This window comes from Arvicola amphibius, chromosome 2, assembly GCF_903992535.2.
Source record: "Arvicola amphibius chromosome 2, mArvAmp1.2, whole genome shotgun sequence".
NCBI lineage: Eukaryota > Metazoa > Chordata > Mammalia > Rodentia > Cricetidae > Arvicola > Arvicola amphibius.
In genome coordinates this window covers 153018064-153037945 of record NC_052048.2, presented here as the reverse complement: position 1 = coordinate 153037945, position 19882 = coordinate 153018064, and positions in this window count along the sequence as shown.

Below are 19882 nucleotides of genomic sequence, written 5' to 3'. Positions count from 1 at the left end.
AAGATCTCATCCAGTTCTGAGAACCTATAAACAAATTTTCATACATTTGTTAAAATAGGACTCATTGCCCCAGATAGGAGTCTAGAAAACACCAACCCCTGCTCCCCTGTAGTCCAGTACACTGCTCTTTCAAGCAGACATTACCTTACAAGTCCATTAGAAGCACACACACACACACATAGACAGACAGACACACACACACACACACACACACACACACACACACACACACACACGCACTCGCCCCAAGTCCTTCCTTGTCTTGTTGACAGTGAGGTTGATTCACTTACTGAAACCATGCAGGCAGTTCCAAAGACTCTTGGGTTGTAGTTAAACACATGGAGTTCATTTGGTTCATTAGATAAGACATACTATCAACAGTCTCAATATTTACATTTGTATATGTTTCATCAGAAATCAAATCACAGTTATAAAGTCTAGAATCATATTAAGGATCTTAAGAATTATAGGACGCAAAATTAGGCTTTGATTCAAAGTGAATATTAGTACATTATGCAAACTATATTTTATGGGCAGTTAATGTAATATTATTATTATTTTATTATTTTATTATTATTTATTATTTTATTATTTTATTTTGGCAACAACAATACAGTTTAATAGCCACGGTTCCAGAATATGCACATAATGAAGTTACTGAAGTGGAAAGTGCCATGGGAGGTGGGATAGACGCACACAGTGAATAGGAGAGCTGGGAGTCAAGAATGTCGGTGGCTCCTGCTTAGTTCTGCCTCTAGTATCCTCTGGACACCAAAGCTTCCTCTCTCCTCCATATGTGGCTGACACCCTTGTGCCTTCAGGATTCTTACTCCTGCTTTAAATCATAGTGCCCACTGCTGCACTCATCCTTCCCATTTAAGATTAATATCACATGCCAGGCAACAGTGGCACACACCTTTATTCCCAGCACTCGGGAGGCAGAGGCAGGTGGATCTCCATGAGTCTGAGGCCAGCCTGGTCTACAGAGTGAGTTTCAAGACAGCCAGAGATATACAGAGAAAACTTGTCTCAAAAAATCAACCAACCAACCAAACAAACAAATAAATAAACAATAATATCTTTCTATGATCTTAGAGCAGATGGAGTCTTAAATTAATTCTGCAACCATAATTTAAAAAATTTGAAAGGAAATATATATTTTTGTAGGGGGCATGGATAATTAGAGAGGGAGTATAGCAAATGAGAGAGCATACATTAGGAAAGGCCGCCCAACTCTACTCTGCTGTTGAATTTTCAGGAGCATGTCTCCTCCAAACTTACTGGCATTTTTAGAGGTTCCTTGTCTCACAATGTGTGCCAGAACTTTTCCTTTTTTTAAATTATCTTTTAAATTTAAATTTAATTTAATTTCACTTACCTTTATTTTATTTTTTCTCTTTTTACCTTACAGGTCATTTGCATATATAATATGGCTTTCAGCTCAATATTTTTATGAAATTCCTGAGTGTGTGAACTAGTGAGTCTTTATTTCTTATGCATTCTCTTGGGCTTTCCTCCTTCTGTTTGTTTTGTTCAATTACAGTGTGCTAATTTTTGTTTATCTTATTATATTATATTATGTTTTTATCTCTTTGAAACTTGTTTGTTTTTCTGAAAGACAAAAATGAGGTAGATCCAAATGGGTTTGGAGATGGGGAGGAAATGGGACCAGTAGAGGAATGGGAATAATAAGTATATGTTACGTAAGAAAAATGTATTTTTAATAAAAGAAAAATTACGAGGAAAAGAGTAAATATGAAAATGCCTCCTTTAATCCTATACAAAAGAGTAACCACAATAAAATGTTTGAAGTACTTAAAGAAAAAAGAAAAAAGAAAAAGAAAACAAAGGAATATTATTCTTAACTCCTGAATTTCCCAGGGTTCTGTTAGCCTTTGCATATAAATCAGGCCTCATTAATGTCCATCTTCCTACTATTATCGGTTTTCTTTATTGATTTGAATGACTTGTAAAACTTAAGCATTCTCAAAACGCCTGTTCTACCAAATACTCGAAAGTGTCTCTAAGCAGTTTTCTTTTGTGTGAAGTAACAATCAAAGGCTTCCTTTGACCCTTTTCTAGGATGCACTGCACAGCGCCGCCTTCCTGTTCTGCCTTACTCACAGTTTCTCACCTACTGGTCATGCTGTGCTGGGAACACTGGCTACCAACATTCACTCTGATAACTTTTCCTGGATGACAAAGGTCCTTTAGAATCCTCAGGATGCCAAACTTGAGTGTGTGGGGGTGGCGGTGGTGTGAAAATGGGAGAGAGGTGGGAGAAAGTAAAAAAATTAAATTTTGTTTTCCCTGACTTTGTGCCTTGGTGTGTTATTGAATAAAGCATTTAGAAAGTTTTGCTTTTAACTTGCTTTTCCCTGTAATTCCATCTTATATGCAGAAACAAAAAAATCAAATGATAAAAACTATAGGGTTCTTTTTTTCTTATCAATATGTGAAATTGAGTAACTATTCATTTTGCTTAAAGTGACAAGAGATACCAGCTCTGGGCTTTATTTAGTATCTGCAAATACTGAAATCTAACAATGAAAAACAAGCCAAGGTGTGATTCTGAATTAGCAATTATTAATTATTTATCAATAAATAGCCTATTTATATAAAAAGAATTGGTACCTTCATTTGGGGAAAGTCAAATTTAAAAGTGAAAAATTAAATCAAAAGAAAATGATCAGAGAGAGAGAAATAGAGAGAGACAGAGACAGAGAGACAGAAAGAGAGAGACAGAGAGAGAGAGAGAGAGAGAGAGAGAGAGAGAGAGAGAGAGAGAGAGAGAGCAAGCTTGAGCTTGAGGCTGAAATGAAAGTAATTTGCTGTGATGAAAAGGAATTAGAGAAGACTAATGGAAAAAGAGTTTTTCGTGGATGAGACCGAGATGCTGGGAGACACTGTCTGCACCAGTAGGCAACCCTCCGTCTTTATCTGCAGTGGCACTATATTGTTAAATCTTGCTTGCTCTTTGATAGCTCACCTTAAGGGCTAAACTAAGAAATCCAATTACTTTTCTAGAAACTGTAGTGATGACCAACTAAACTGTGGCCCCTGGGGACAGTATTTGTATCCTTTGACAGCAATTAATGAAACCAATAAATCAATTAGTTAAATTAAATTAAGGTCCAGCCAGCTGTTACTACAGCCTAACCATGTACAACTAAATGTAATTATATGGGCATCCTGGACATGAAACAGATACAGTTCCAGGGATCTTCACTGCCCTTATATCCTAATGTCTGCTCCCACTTTATAAAATTTATAAAATTATAGCTATCCTACCTTTGTCTTGACTTTGTTTTATATGAGCTTTGCTTGGGGGAGGTTCTTGCAAAGGGCAAGGGAAACCACTCTTTGTACCACTGAGTGATAATGGATTACACTTAGGACCAATTCTTTCCATTTGTTCCCTTTCTGAGTTTAATAGATCTCATTTTTTTTACAAAGTAATTGTTGAATCCATACCCATTTTATATCCCAGGGAAGACGTTTTTCTCTTTCCTGACAGTGCTGATTCTCCGCACTCCTGCCTTCTCTAGGTCTAACGTGATTCCTCTCCTCACTACCCCAGTGCCTGCATGCTGCTGCCCAAACAATTGCCCACTTCCTTCCACACTGCTGTCTTCTCCCTCTCCTCACATATTTGTGTCCACACCTCTCCAGCCACTCCTCTAGCTACGGTGTATCTTAACAATGTATCTTAGCCACTGCCCACATTGCTGGGCTCAATGAGCTTTCCATTCTTTCTTGGACGTCTCCAGACCAGAACACTGGTGACCAAGTCATTCATCTTGCCCTGCTTTCAGATTAGCAAATCATCTTTTTACCTATTTTGTTGGAGACAGGCTTTGCACTCTACAGCTCAGGCTGGCGTGGAACTCATTGTATGCCACACAGGCTGGCTTTGAGTCTTCCTACCTCAGGCTCCTGGCCTACTATTCTCATTATTTCTTACCTATCAATACTTTCTGCAGAGCTTTCATATATTTATCAAGTATCTATGCTTATGGCCTAAATATAAAAATAAAAGAGATTGATAGAAACCCAGATAAGTAATAGCTGTATTGGGGTTATTTGTAGCAGGATCTCCTGCTACAAGGATATACAAGGAGAAATTATGATTTAGTCTGGATGAACCAAGGAAGGGCAATAGAGATGACATGTAAGTTGAAGGACTAAATAAAAAAAAAAAAACAAAACAAAAAACAGCATTTCCAGCATAGACAGGAATAAGTGTATAACCTAAAGTTAAGAAATTATACTGTTTTGTTAAGTCTTGTGATTTTGAGTGTCTCTGGAAAGCAATGTTGAAAAGGTACAGCTATTGAGAAAAATCTGCAGATACTTGGGAAAACTTATTTAGTAAGGGATGAAATAAGGAACACACACACTCACAGACACAGTGGGGAGCAACACTATTGCTTCTCCATCTACCATGGAAGGATGAAGAAAACTCTGGACTAGGTTACCAATTAGCACATCAGAAGCCTTACACATCCAAGCAATGGGGCATGCAATCTTAATCCATCTTAATTCTTCTTAATCATCAAGTCAGAGAAAACAACCCATAGCAGGTCACCTCCAAATGTCTTTGGTTAAATGGATAGAACTCCCACAACATTCTCTTCCTGTGTTTTCTAATTAAGAACATTCTAATCCTAACATGAACTATGTATGATAAGAACTATCAAGTATTGCTCATAAGAAAGAAAAGGTAATAACATAAACAAAAATGAAACTACAACCCACAAGAACAACATCAAGCAAGAAGCACATTCTAAATGTCTAGAGCATAGGTAGCACTGTCTTGAAGAGACCAAGTTTTGTACCTAAAATGCTAGAGGATTGTTAGTATAACTATCTAGTGTTTAACCCCCATCAAAGACCTGAGAAGGAAAATAATATTACCAGAGTAAACAGGAAGTGAAAGCAAATGACTTCCAAAAGATGCAAGATGACAAAAACACGTGGCTGCCTGGACGGTCTCCCAGTGTTTCTTTGTAACACTGGAGAATTCAAATTTGGTTGGAGAACCAGAATATCTGACCGACTGTTTTCAGAAGCAGGAAAGACTGTCCTGCCCTGTCTCGGCAAGGTTTAGCAGTTGTTTTGCCTTGTAGCCTCCTTGTCTTGTTTTGAATGTGGGACCCTAAATTTTAGACTTTTTCATCTGAAATGAGCCAGCTAAGATATTTGATTTAACACACACAATATAATCTTATACATAGAAAAATATGCTTGTGAACAATAGGAAGAATGGATTGGAGAGAGGACCTTTAGATGCTTATTTCAATGGTATAGGAACTGAATCAGAATACTGGTCATAGGAATAACTTTGACACCTTGCCCAAGTAAAATGATTGCATATAGTTATGATTCAATACTGAAAATTGCCAGTAGTAAAACAAGAACTTATGGGCAACACTGATGCGTCTGAAGGTGTGTGTGTGTGTGTGTGTGTGTGTGTGTGTGTGTGTGTGTTTGTGAGAGAGGGGAGAGAGAGAGAAAGGTACACTTATCTGCACATGCATTCAAAGGTCAGAGGTTTCTGTCAGATGTCTTCCTCTATAACTTTCTACCAGACGCAGTCTCTCACTGAATCTGGAGCTCACTCTGTAGGCTAGAATGACTGGCAAGCACTTCAGGGATCCTCCTGTCTCTCTCTCCCAGAACTGGGATATAGTGCTACCATTCCCAAATTTTGAAGTACATGCTGGAGATCTGAACTCATGCTTGTACAACAAACACTCTAGACACAGAGCCATCTCTTCAGCTCTGCAATTTGTAATTGCATGCAATGAATATTAAATCCATGTAATGGCATGCATTTCTACAAGTGTTTCAATACTACCGCACTGCCTTGCTGTACAGCTGGGAATAGAATTCCTGAATCCATGGTCTTTGGTTACAAGTCATCTGCATGTGTCAGGTTCTGACTGAGCTGACGTTCATTGAGGTGGCACCGAGCACCACTGGCCTGTGATCAAGGAAGACCCAACTTTACAGGAAAGTTTATGTTTGTACATTAAGGGTCAGCATCTAAGATAAAGCGAGTTTTGAGTAGCTAGATCAGAGGGCTATTTTCCAAGCTGAGTAAAGTTCAGGCTGCAAGCTGATGAAACAAAATGTCTCTTTTTTTTTTTTGAGAAAAATGCAATCACAGAAATGAGTAACAGGTTCACTGGCCCTTTGAAAAGTACGTGCAAAGCAAAATGATGAATGCTTGCTGAAGAATGGGCTTTGTGCCTCTTACCTACTTTGCTAAGGCCCCAAGGTTAGGGTTCTAAGGGCACCTCAGTATTATTTTTATTTCACTCTTCTTGCCTCACGCAGGTGAAAAACAAATTACATCCCTCAACTCTGAACCTGGACTAACGTCATTCTCCTTTATATAAGAAATGTCAAAATCCTCTTATTGACGTCCTTGTCATCCTCCAGTAGCTGAACTGAAAGCCTGCTCCTTTTATGAAGTCTTCCATGATTCATCCATCAACAGCGGGGTGATGGCCCCTCTCTTTTTGTCACTTATGTATCTTATAACTATTTCCTCATGACACCTATTGCTTTCTTCTTATAAAATAAGAGCTTTTTTCTCTTCCTTCTGAGACATACTCTCCTTATGTACTCAGTCTGGCTTTGAACTTGTAATTCTCTTGTTTCGGCATCCCTGGAAGTGATATTATAGGCATGCTCCACCATACCTGAGTTATTATTTTTTCCTTTATATTTAGTTTTTATACCGCTTATCTCTTCTCTTGGTTTCTCCAATGCCTACAGCCAGGAGCCAGGGACTAAGAGTTCTTCAGCTTTGTGTCAGTGTAGGACCCTCTGCAGGTGTGGCAGCATAGGACCCTCTGCAGTTGTGGCATGCTCAAGGATAAGATTGTCCTGCTCTGTGCTGGGAACAAAAGGGCACCTATCTAATTTTATCCTGCTTATATTTCCATAGCTCTTCTTTTCAGGGGAATTGAGTCCTTTTCTTACTTCCCTTTTTGTTGCATCCAGTTTCTCCCAATGCTTCTTCTTGGCCAATTTTATCTTTTTTTAAAAGATTTTCCTTTGGAGATCAATTCATCCTTTACTAGATTTTTGAATGACTTGGCTGTTGTCTCTCCTTTATTTGTTTTTTGGCCACTCAACTCTTAAATTGGTTTCATTTATTCTCAGGAGGAGAATTCCAGTCAAGTCTGGGAACAGCCCTCCCTTTATTGACAAAAAGTGCTTTTCAGATGCCGCAACAGGAGCTATATGGAATCACAGGAGAGAAAATGGCGCCTCATGTCTCTGTCTCAGACAGTAGCATTCACCCTTCCTATGCCACCCCAATAATCTCACTTCCTTAAGAAAAACAGTTGGTAGTCACCACTAAACTATTTGAATTAATTGTAGCCACTGTAAGAGTTCTGTTTCATAGTTTGAAACACAAACCCACACTTAAAACTTGGGTGGAAAGTAATCTTTTTCCTGTGTGTACTGTTTTCGGCTGGGATTGGGGTTGGGGTAGTGGGATGGATACTGTGCATGGAAGAATAGCATCCTCTGCTGGTCAGAGTGCTCCTGAGCCCTTATAGCCAGAGAGTGGAGAATCAACAAAGCTCTGAAAAATTCTTGGCTGACATTTCTATTCCAGGTTGGGAATTGAGGTTTTTAATGTTCACATGTTATCCTCATTCCATGGGGGATATTCCCCCTTTTCCTTCTTTTCTACCCAAGTCTTTCCTGTGAAGAATTCATCTTGTTTGTCATCCCCTTGGAAAGCTACACTACACAAGGTTGGCTTTCTGACAATGGCTGTTGGCTTTAAGAGAGTGACTCAGTGTCTTAATCAGATGTCATGTTAGAAGCCAGCTCTGATGGTGTTTGGGGGATTTGTATGTGACTTCTTCATTTGTGAGGACATCTCGCATACTGATATCCTCTTGGTATTTACAAACCCTTGGCTGGACTCCACAACCAACCATCATTAAATGAAATTTCCATCTGTAACAAATATGCGTGAAAATGAGAATATCCTGTGTTTATTATAAAATGCAGTACTTGACATTTCCTTCTCCCCCACAAAGACCATGTTTGCTCAGCATGCCTTCTCCTACCTTGCATGTCTGAAGGTAAACTCGCTCCAGATTGCTAGCTTTACCATATTCTTCAAGGAATCTTGCAAAACAACATGCCTTTGGGACAATACAGGAAATATGGTGTGGGAGAATTGATGATAGACAGTCAGTGGGCAGTTGAACTGACTTTTGTAAGATTTATAAAATGTCAAACCACACCCACCCATTTTATCAGTGTTTGACATAATCACTGTATCTTCATGGCTAACAGGATGGCCTTTCTTCCGCAGGAGAGCATTAACAGAAAATTTCTCCATAGGAATGTCTGTAGGAAGTTCCGTGTGTGGTATCTCCATATGATCATGATGGCTCTACAGGCTCTTCGGCGATGCCTCAAAGGCTGGCCTTCCTCTGGCCATTTGAAATCAAAGCAAACACCAGGGACATTTCAGCATATTTCCTATATTTCAAATTAGTTTTCATTTAAGGCTTTTAAAATTGAGAATGCTACCCATTTTCCCCCTGTGGTTCATAGTATCTAAACCAACTCTGGTTTTATTAAAAATGTCTTTGATTTTATGGAGAAGGTTAATATCCAGTAACCAACACCCACAACCATGTTTCTGTCTAACCATCATAGCTGTATTCACTTATAGTTCTATATTCTAATTTCTTTATGATGAAGTAATTAGCATTAAACCATCCTTGAGCTTATTATGATTACAATGGCTGCTTAATCATAGTTAGTCATAACCATAATTATCATCACAAATATAGTGGCTATTAAAGTAAATTTTAATAACTCACTCTATCATTAATGTAATTGTTATTGTTAACTTCGTGCCCTCTTGTAAGCTGTGCAATAGTGAATAATTGACAGAGCCATGGAAATATGAATCATGAAGCAAAGAGCAGGAAACCCTATTCTCTGAACTAATAAAGTACCAAAAGTTTATAGATAAGTTAGTAGTTAGAAACGATGCATTCTTCTCAGTACTAGTAGGTTTATGAATAATCTTGCATTTTATAACCTACCTTCTGTTTTGAAATTTATTTTAACCTGTACTATATACAGACAAGAACAAAACTAAAAGGACAAGTAAGAATTAAGGACTCAGAAGCACATGAAACCATATGGTAGAAGCAAGAGAAGAGGGAGAGAGAGAAAGAAAAGAATTTTCATTTCTTTCTTGGAAGTATGTTTGACTATAGGCAAAATTTAGCACTGAGGAAATCTTATCTTGCCTTCGGTCTTTTACATCCAGTTCATTTATCCTCAGCTAAGCCCCCTGTGGTGGAATCCCATCAAAAGATAAGGCCAAGATGGTGAATCCACTGGCTATTTGTTTCCACATAGGATCACTGAGCAAAGAAAGTGTGGTGGTTCAGAGGTGTCCTTGACTGTTTACTGGTTCTCGGCACCTGAGAGCCCTATCTATGGACATAGGATGCACTTCCCCTAGCTGTACTAAAAGACTTGGGAGTGTTGGGGGAAGAACTGTGGGAGTTCCAAGAGTTTGTGTCCTTTAGTGGTCAATCTCATTATTACAACTTAGTGCATGTCTTCATTGCGGTACTGTAGGAACAAGCATACTACTCCTATAGACTCAAGCATCCACACTGTCTTTTGATCTTTCATCATTCAACCATTTTCTGTCTTCAAGTACTTTCATATGGTATGAAATTCTAATGTCCTTCTTATGACCCTTTACAGCTTTCTTTGTTTTTGAAGGTTCCCTTCCAAACTGCTTCCCAGCTCACCACTTCCTCCATGGCTGTAAGTATCACACTTTTTCACAGGGTATTTATGTTTGTTAATTCTGTTGTTCCCCTGGGAAAATATCTTCCCCTATTTTTCTTGTTGCATGACTATTAGTCCTTCAAGACCATTTCTTTCTTAAATTTTATATTTCCATTGCTCTTCTCCTCCTTCATTTAAAAATGATAGGCATTGCTGCTTATTTCAAATGTTCTTCATTTGTAACGCCATAGCCTAGTATATATATATATATATGTATATATATATATATATATATATATATATATATATATATATATATCACTCACTATGAGTCAGGCACTACTCTAGATATGGGGAGTGAATGACTAAGGAAAAGATTGTGATCAAAATCAGCTTCCACTCTATATTTTGGGTTGAGCAACTACAGCAATTGATTTTCTATTTTCTAAAGAAAAACTATTGAGGGGAGCAGCTATGGAGGGCAAAAATCAATAGTCTTATTTTGGAGTAATTTTCTGTCTCTTGTATGGCATGGTGGCTATACAAAACACAGCACATTGTATGCTTGAAAGACACTCTGTGTCGCTATGGTTTTCTCTACACAAAAATGATCCTATAGAGATAATGCACATATTATTTAGCTTGACTGAGTGGCTCCACAATGTATAGCAGTTTCAAGACATCATATTGCACAAGTAAATATTTACAATTTTACTTGTTAACATCAACTAATGAACATATTACTTGAAAAAAATGAAGTTTTTGACCTGTTGACTGAGTATGCCATTGTGGGGGTATGATATCATAGATGGATACTTGAGTCTAATATATAAGAGAATATCTATATATCTGAGAATCTTTAAATACATATGTATTGGACATTTAAACTCACTAGATTGATTCAGAGTAAAAATGGAAAGTGAAGCAATCTGTGAACTGAACCCTGGAGTCACTTGAATGCTGTAAAGTCAAGAAAAAAACATAGAAAATAGCATGACTAGAGAGAGGCAGTGGTAAGGGTGAAGATATTTCAGAAAATGTTGCATCCAACTTTATCACTGGGATGATGAGCCAAGGAAGTGAAGTCTAAGAGCCCACCTGTGGATCTGTACTAAATTAGGCACCGGAGACGTCATCAGTGATTGACTCACCTCTTCAGATGCCTGACAGAAGGACGTTCAAGGAAGAAAGTGAAGGAAGCATAAACAGACAACATTATGTATCATTGTTGTATAAAAGTGATAGGGAATTCAGGCAGCGGCAGTAGGAGACATGATGATGGACTGATCCAGCAGAAGAGAACACTTTGTGAGACCTGTAAGGGAAAGAACTGCACTCTCCAATAAGCCCTGCCCAGGAATTGATTGGCACGGCAGGGCATGCCTGTTTATCCGTAGTCATGACAGAGTGGGAGAGATGGGTCCTGATGCTGGCTGCTCAGTAGATTTGCTGGTAACGTTAGTGGTGTTGTTGGCAGAAGAAATTAGTTGTTTTTATCTCTTCTCTCCCCTTTTCTTGTCTTTTCTTCTGTCTCTTCTTTTTCTTCCCCTCTCATCATCACTTCTCTTTCCTCTTTTTTGTGAATGAAATAAGAAGCTGGTTCAACTGAGATTAGAAAAACATGAAAAAGACATAGGAACTTGAGAAAAGAACAGAAAGAGTTAAATTGCGGCATGGGAAGAAAAGAAGTGCTCACCTTCCTTGAATTATTCTATCCATTTCTCAAGTCTGCCTTCTCTGACTGAACCCCTCTCACCAACCTTCCAGCAGGGAATTATCTTCAGAGATGATGCTTAAAAATGTAGTGGTTTGTGGTTCAAGGCTGCTTAGGAGGTGTTCTATAATTAGGCTATTCTCTCTCACTTGAAAAATATTCACAACCTCTCCAACAGTTTAGAGTTTTAAACTAGGAATTTATCACTCTTGCATCTGAGCCACATTTTGCAAAAGCATGTTTCTGATACCATCAGATAAGAGTGGAGTTGTGAAATACCTCTCCTTAAGGGACTGACTATGCTTCCAAAAGGGCTCTTTGCTGTAAGACTTGCTACCAGATGGGAAATTCCATGCTCCCCATATTAACATTTTCTCACAATTGCTGCAAAATAAATTCACTTTAAGTAAAATGAACATATATATGTAAAACATGATATCATTGTAAATTGATATGCAAACTGAAGTGGTAAAAACTCATTGCTTATGTATTACAGAAACAGAGTGGAAAGAAAAAAGGATGACTTGTTAGTGGCCAAAGCGTGCTCAGAAAACACCATTTACTTTGCCAGCATGACTTCAGAAAAAATGCTTGGTATGGTTTCAAGTTCCTTAGATGTTGCAATTTTGGATTGAAAATCCTTTATAAAACAGCAGTTCTGAAAGGTACTGAAGCCCTGCTTGGACTGGAGTAGTTAGGGAAGATGCCAGGGGTGAGTGGTGTTGTACATTGGGGAACTCTTATTTACAGAGTTAACTTTGCCAAGGCTTGCCTTGACAAATGAAGGCCTCTGGCTTTCTGTCCTCTTGCACAGCAGTCACAGTCACCAGATCTGTCTCTTCTTCCCCCTCAGGCTTTTGGTGCTTGTTGATTGGACCTATGTCCCTCAAGAAACCACAAGGTTGTTTCCAGGTTCTGGCTATTACAAATAATGCTGCTATGAACATAGTTGAACAAATGCTTTTGTAATATGATTGGGCATCTCTTGGGTAAATTCCCAAGAGTGGGATTGCTGGGTCCTGGGGTAGGTTGATCCCAAATTTCCTGAGAAACCTCCACACTGCTTTCCAAAGCAGTTGCACAAGTTTGCATTCCCACCAGCAATGGATGAGTGTACCCCTTACTCCACATCCTCTCCAGAAAAGGCTATCATTGGTGTTTTTGATTTTAGCCAATCTGACAGGTGTAAGATGGTATCTCAACGTTGTTTTGATTTGCATTTCCCTGATTGAAAGGAGGTTGAGCATGCCCTTAAGTGTCTTTTGGCCATTTGAACTTCTTCTGTTGAGAATTCTCTGTTCAGTTCAGTGCCCCATTTTTTAATTGGGTTAATTAGCATTTTAAAGTCTAGTCTCTTGAGTTCCTTATATATTTTGGAGATCAGACCTTTGTCTATTGCGGGGTTTGTGAAGATCTTTTCCCAGTCAGTAGGCTGCCTTTTTGTCTTAGTGACAGTGTCCTTTGCTTTACAGAAGCTGTTCAGCTTCAGGAGGTCCCATAACCTGGAAACAACCTAGATGCCCTTCAGTGGAAGAATGGATGAAGAAACTGTGGAATATATACATATTAGAGTACTACTCGGTGGTAAAAAACAATGACATCTTGAATTTTGCATGCAAATTGATGGAAATAGAAAACACCATCCTGAGTGAGGTAACCCAGGCCCAAAAAGATGAACATGGGATGTACTCACTCATAATTGGTTTCTAGCCATAAATAAAGGACATCGAGCCTATAATTCGTAAAAAATCTTAGAGAAGCTATGTAAGAAGGTGAATCCAAAGAAAAACATATAGTTATCCTCCTGGATATTGGAAGTAGACAAGATTGCCGGACAAAAAATGGGAACTTGGGGGTGGGGTGGGATGGGGGGTTTGGGGTATGGGGAGAAAAAAGTGTGAAGTGGAGGATGGGAAGAGCTTGGGGGAATAGGATGATTGGGATATAGGAAGGGTGGATATGGGAACAAGGAATTATATATCTTAATTAAGGGAGCCATTCTAGGGTTGGCAGAGACTTGACTCTAGAGGGGTTCCCAGGTGTCCAGGAAGATGCCCCCAGCTAGTTCCTTGGGCAGCTGAGGAGAGGGTGCCAGAAATGTCCAGATCCTATTGCCATACTCATGAATATCTTGCATATCACCATAGAACCTTCACCTGGCATTGAATGGAGAAAATGACAGAGCCCCACATAGGAGCACCAGACTGAGCTCCCAAGGTCCTGATGAGGAGCAAAAGGAGGGAGATCATGAGCAAGGAAGTCAACCGTGAGGAGTGCGTTTACCCATTGAGACGGTGGGACAGATATAACGGGAGAGCACCAAGTCCGGTTAGAATGGGACTGATGGAACAGGGGACCAAACCGGACTCTCTGAATGTGGCTGACGGTGGAGGAGGACTGAGAAACCAAGGACAACGGCGATGAGCTTGAACTCTACAACATGGACGGGCTTACTGTGAGCCTTGTCAGTTTGGTTGCTCACCTTCCTGGACTTAGGGGGTGCTGGGAGGACCTTGGACCTAACATAGTGAAGTGAACCCTCATGGCTCTTTGGCTTGGAGAGGGAGGGAGTGGGGGTATGGGTGGAAGGGAGGGGAGGGAAGGGGGAGGAGGAGGGGAGGAGATGGAAATTTTTTATAAAAAAAATAAAGAATTAAAAAAAAAGAAACCACAAGGCTTGCACCATGTCTTAGCCAGTGTTCTATTGCTGTGAAGAGACAGCATGACCATGTCAGCATTTAGAAAGTAAAGCATTTATTTCTCTGGGTCTGGCTTACTGAGTTAGTCCATCCTCATGGCGGGAAGCCTGACAGCATGCAAGCAGACATGGCCTTGGAGCCTTGGCTGAGAGTTCTACTCCAGGTCTGCAGGTAGCAGGTAGACTGGGTCTGGCCTAGACTTTTGAAACCTTAAAGTTCACCCTAAGTGGCACACTTCCTCCAACAAGACCACACATCCTAATCCCAATCCTTCTCAAATAATGCATTCAAATGTTTGAGCCCGGGGGGGGGGGGCGGTGTTCTTCTTCAAACTTGTTCCTAGAGTCAACCCTGGTACCTCAGAGACAACTCTGGGTTACCCAATTGGAAGACCAAACTCACGCATCTCTCTTTATATTTTTCTTGGCTCCTAAGGTGGATAAAATCCTGAATTACATTATTTGTTTCATAAATAAATCTCAGTTGTGTGAATATGTAGACTTAATCTTGTCCAGAGAGGTTTTTGTGACCTGCCAGTATGTGTGTCAGAGTCATCAAACAGTAAATATGGGGCATGAGAGAGTAGCGACAACAAGACTTCATCGTAGTCAAAGTCAGGTCTGATGGGTGAAGCTAAGTGAGCAATCCTCATGAGTCCTCGCTCAGCAAGACTTGGTCCTGTCTGAGCACGCCACTATACCATCCAGATTCCACTCCTTGACCCTTCCTCTTATTCCAACAGTTAGAAGAATCTAGGTCTGGTTATTTTGATTTTAATGTCTAATCATAGTGTGATGAATGAATTAATATAGACTCAGAGTGGAACTTCTAGGAGCAAAAAAGTCAGCATTTTGAAGCCATGAGACTCAGACTTTGTTTAAATGATGCATTGTTCAGGCACTCATCTGATGACAATATGAGAAATTATTTTCCTGCCTTTGTCATCAGGTGATTAGTTTCATTGGGAACAAGAAGATGGGGGAGGGTGTGCGTGTGGGGAGAGAACTGAACTATGAATGCACTGGTTGTTCTGAAATCAAATAAAAAATAAAAATAAAAATCTGATTTTGTTTTTATTCAGCCACTGGGAAAGAACACAGTGGTAACCATATTCCATTAGAGGCAGACATTTGAGTTGAACAGTTTTTCCTTAGGTGAGCTCTGGATTCTTTCTGGGCTGCTCCATACCTTAGTGCCTTCCTCTGAGGGAGTGGGGACAGCATCTCAGCAGAGAGAGAACATTAAGGCATCTGAACCATCCAAAGGAGGGGGAAGAAAAATTTCTAGAGAAGATATGGAACTTCTGAAAAGATAAACAAACAAGACAGCCATGCAAAGGGAGCACATGAAATTAGGCTCTCAACTCATTCGAAGGGCCAACTGCTACTTGTTTATAGAAAAGATGAACAATGCCAGTTTCAAAGGAGGCAAACTGCTATGCAGAAAGCACAGACATCCTCAGCTCTGATTCTCACCTGCCTGTAGAAAAAGGCATCTCATCTGTGTTAGGAAAAATAACACTATCAAAAATCAAACCACAAATAGTGCTGCTATGAACATAATCGAACAAATGCTTTTGTAGTATGATTGGGCATCTCTTGGGTATATTCCCAAGAGTGGAATTGCTGGGTCCTGAGGTAGGTTGACTCCCAGTTTCCTGAGAAACAGCCACACTGATTTCCAAAGTGGTTGTACAAGTTTGCATTCCCACCAACAATGGATGAGTGTTTCCCTTACTCCACATCCTCTCCAGCAAAGGCTATCATTGGTGTTTTTGATTTTAGCCATTCTGACAGGTGTAAGATGGTATCTTAGAGTTGTTTTGATTTTGCATTTCCGTAATCACTAAGGAGGTTGGACATTACCTTAAGTGTCTTTTGGCCATTCGAACTTCTTCTGTTGAGAATTCTCTGTTCAGTTCAATGCCTCAGTTTTTAATTGGGTAGCATTTTAAAGTCTAGTCTCTTGAGTTCCTTATATATTTTGGAGATCAGACCTTTGTCTGATGTGGGGTTGGTGAAGATCTTCTCCCAGTCAGTAGGTTGCCTTTTTGTCTTTATGACAGTGTCCTTTGCTTTACAGAAGCTTCTCAGTTTCAGGAGGTCCCATTTATTCATTGTTGCTTTTATTGTCTGTGCTGTTCTATGTAGAAAGTGGTCTCCTGTGCCCATGTGTTGTAGAGTACTTCCCACTTTCTCCTCTATCAGATTCAGTGTGTTCAGATTAATATTGAGGTCTTTAATCCATTTGGACTTGAGTTTTGTGCATGGTGATAGATATGGATCTACTTTCATTCTTCTACAGGTTGACATCCAGTTATGCCATCACCATTTGTTAAAGATGCTTTCTTTCTTCCATTGTATACTTTTAACTCCTTTGTCGAAAATCAGGTGTTCATAGGTTTGTGGATTAATATCTGGGTTTTTGATTCGATTCCATTGGTCAATATCCCTGTTTTTGTGCCAATACCAAGCTGTTTTCATTACTGTAGCTTTGTAATAAAGTTTGAAGTAAGGGATAGTAATAACTCCGGAAGTACTTTTATTCTGTAGGATTGTTTTGGCTATCCTGGGTTTTTTGTTTTTCCATATAAGGTTGATTACTGTTCTCTCAAGGTCTGTGAAGAATTTTCTTGGGATTTTGATGGAGATTGCATTGAATCTATAGATTGCTTTTGGTAGAATTGCCATTTTTACTATATTGATCCTCCCAATCCAAGATCAAGGGAGATTCTTCCATTTTCTGGTATCCTCTTCAATTTCTTTCTTCAAAGACTTAAAGTTCTTGTCAAATAGATCTTTCACTTCCTTGGCTAGAGTTACCCCAAGATACTTTATACTATTTGTGGCTATTGTGAAAGGTGGTGTTTCTCTGATTTCTCTCTCTGCTTCTTTATCCTTTGTGTATAGGAGGGCAACTGATTTTTCTGGAGTTGATCTTGTATTCTGCCACATTGCTAAAGGTGTTTATCAGCTGTAGGAGTTCTTTGGTAGAGTTTTTGGGGTCGCTTATGTACACTATCATGTCATCTGCAAATAACAAAAGTTTGACGTCTTCCTTTCCGATTTGAATCCCCTTCTCTCTTGCTGAGGGAGCCTCAACCAAGGCTCGACTTGATTGTACTATTGTACTGTATTCCAGGCAAACTGGCCTTTGAATATCTACCTCACCATAGGGAAGCTGTGATTATAGATGCATAGCCCTGCATCTGTCAGACCCAGGGACTGGAGAGTCATCAGGCTTGTGTGGCTATAGGTCTTTCACCCAAACCACCCTTCTCCCTGACTCACTGTTTTCTTTTAAAAAATTAAAAGCAAACATAAGGCTGAAGAGAAAGTCTAACAATTCAACATTTGCTGCTCTTTCGGAGGAGCATAGTTCTCAGCACCCACATTGGGCAACTCACAATACCTGTCCTTCTAGCTGCAGGTATCTATCACCTATCTATATATCTATCTATCATCTATCTATGTATCTATCTATCATCTTTATCTATTATCTATCTACATATATATTCACACATACATGTATGCACACATACATATATTATATATGTACATATAAACAGCACCCTCCTCTGGCCTCTGTGGACAACCAGAAACAGATGTGCATATATACACAGACAGACGTAAGTTAATAAATAAAATAAATTTTAAAAAACAAATACTCAAAAGAAAATTTTAATTAAAAATTGTGTGTGTGCATGTGTGTGTGAGTGTTCTTACCTGTGGGAATACACCTCCACTTGCCAGAGGCTGACACTTTGATTCTTTCTTTAATCCACACCACCCCCCAAAATAGGCTTTTCATTGGACCTGATCTCAGATTTTGGCTGGCCTGGCCGCTCAGCAAGATCCTGGGATCCTCCTGCGTCTGCTGAGGTTCCAGGCTTGTGCTGCCAACATGAGTTTTATGGAGTTCTGAGCATCTAAACCCAGTTCCTCACACTTGTGCAACAGGCTCTTCACCTATGAGTCATCTTCCCAGGGTAGGATAAACTGACCAAAGCTGCGCATGGAATTCAGGAAATGCAAGTGATAATCATCACATGGGGGAATTCTGAGCCCTAGCAGCTAGCTGAAACCTCTCAGGTGACCCCAAGTTTTTAAAAAAAATTACTGCTGTAACTGGTGGGCACCATTCTTGTGAGCAGCCTGGACTTGAAGTTGGCCCTTCCTTGTTTTAGTTTGTGAGCTCAGCTTCTGGGCTTTATGAAAGTCAGCTTCCTCTCTGTGGTGCTCATCAGCAGTCTCTGCACATCAGACAGGCAGCTTTGTTTTTCTTATTTTTTAGATGAGGAACCAAAGGTTGACAAAGCAGCATGCCTGCCAGCAGGTAGAGGCCAAAAGCAAGAGCAAGCCCAGGTATCTCTCCGTGTGACTTCACTCCTGCACATTGTAATTTCCTGTATAAATTGAAAATTTTCAGTCTGAACCACTGAAGAAAAACAAAACTAGCTATCTGGTTGTCACTTGTGATCTTATTTCCTGGACAAACATAACAATAGCGTGTGAATGTTTTTAAATGTACTGAAGAACTTGCCACCCTTGAACCAGAAAACAATGTCCAGTAATCAAATCTTTTGTGATGCCCTTCTCCATTGTTAGATTTGTTTCATGCATTTACCTCATCTGCAAGTAAAGGAATTAAAAACATCAAGCGAATAAAACTCCCTGACTCATTTTGCATGTAAAAGAAGTGTGTGGGGGGATATTTTTCAAACTTTATTTTCAGTGTTGGGATTAGAAGCCAAGCTGAACTTCATAAGCCAGGCACAAGTGTTCAGGCCTGAACACCGTTGTTTGTCACAATTTACAGCTATGTGAGGAGTGTTGACAGATCCTGGTTCAGTGTTTTCAACATTGAAATCATCATTCAAAGTTCCTTCATGCTCATCAGAAAAGCCTTGTAACTTCCTGTTGATAGCCTCTAATTCTCCTTTTCTTTATTTCTACCTAGGGATTTCTGCCCTAGAGTGGTTAATTTTGTCACATGACGAACAGAATATGCTGATAGGAAGCCCACGGAGGAACTTGAAAGTGGCCCTTAGGAGGGAGAAAGCAAGGGGACCCCCTCTACCACTCTTATAGGCCATGTCAGGAGCACCTTACGCTTGTCGCCATCGTTAGGGCACAATGACAGATGCAGAGCTTTAACCTTGCATCTCTTGATGAGTTTTAGATGATTCCCTTTTTATACAGTTGTTTGCTCTCTGTACCTGTGAGAGCGGTTGCCATAGTAGCAGTAACCGCAGCTGCAGTTATGAGTTCACCATGTCGGCTGCTAGAGTTTTGCGCATGCTACCTAACTCTTGCTCTTCTTGTGATACCACTGCGCTGCTGGAGGTCAGAAGCTTTGGGTACATGATGTGTAATGCCTAAAATCATTTTGCATATATATGATATTACTCTCATAATAGAGAAAGGTAACGTTGATTGAACTTCAGTTCGTGAGAGTTTGCTGTACAAGCCTGAAGACCTGCATTTGGGTCCTCAGCACCAAGATCAAAGCTGATCCCGGAACTGGGAAAGCAGAGATGGGTGGATCCTTGCAGTTTGCTGGTTAGCCAACTTTGATGAGTTAGTAAGATCTTGGTTCAGAAAGAGACCTGAACTCAAAACTTGAACATGACTAAGCAAAACGCCTACAAAAAATTGACTTATAT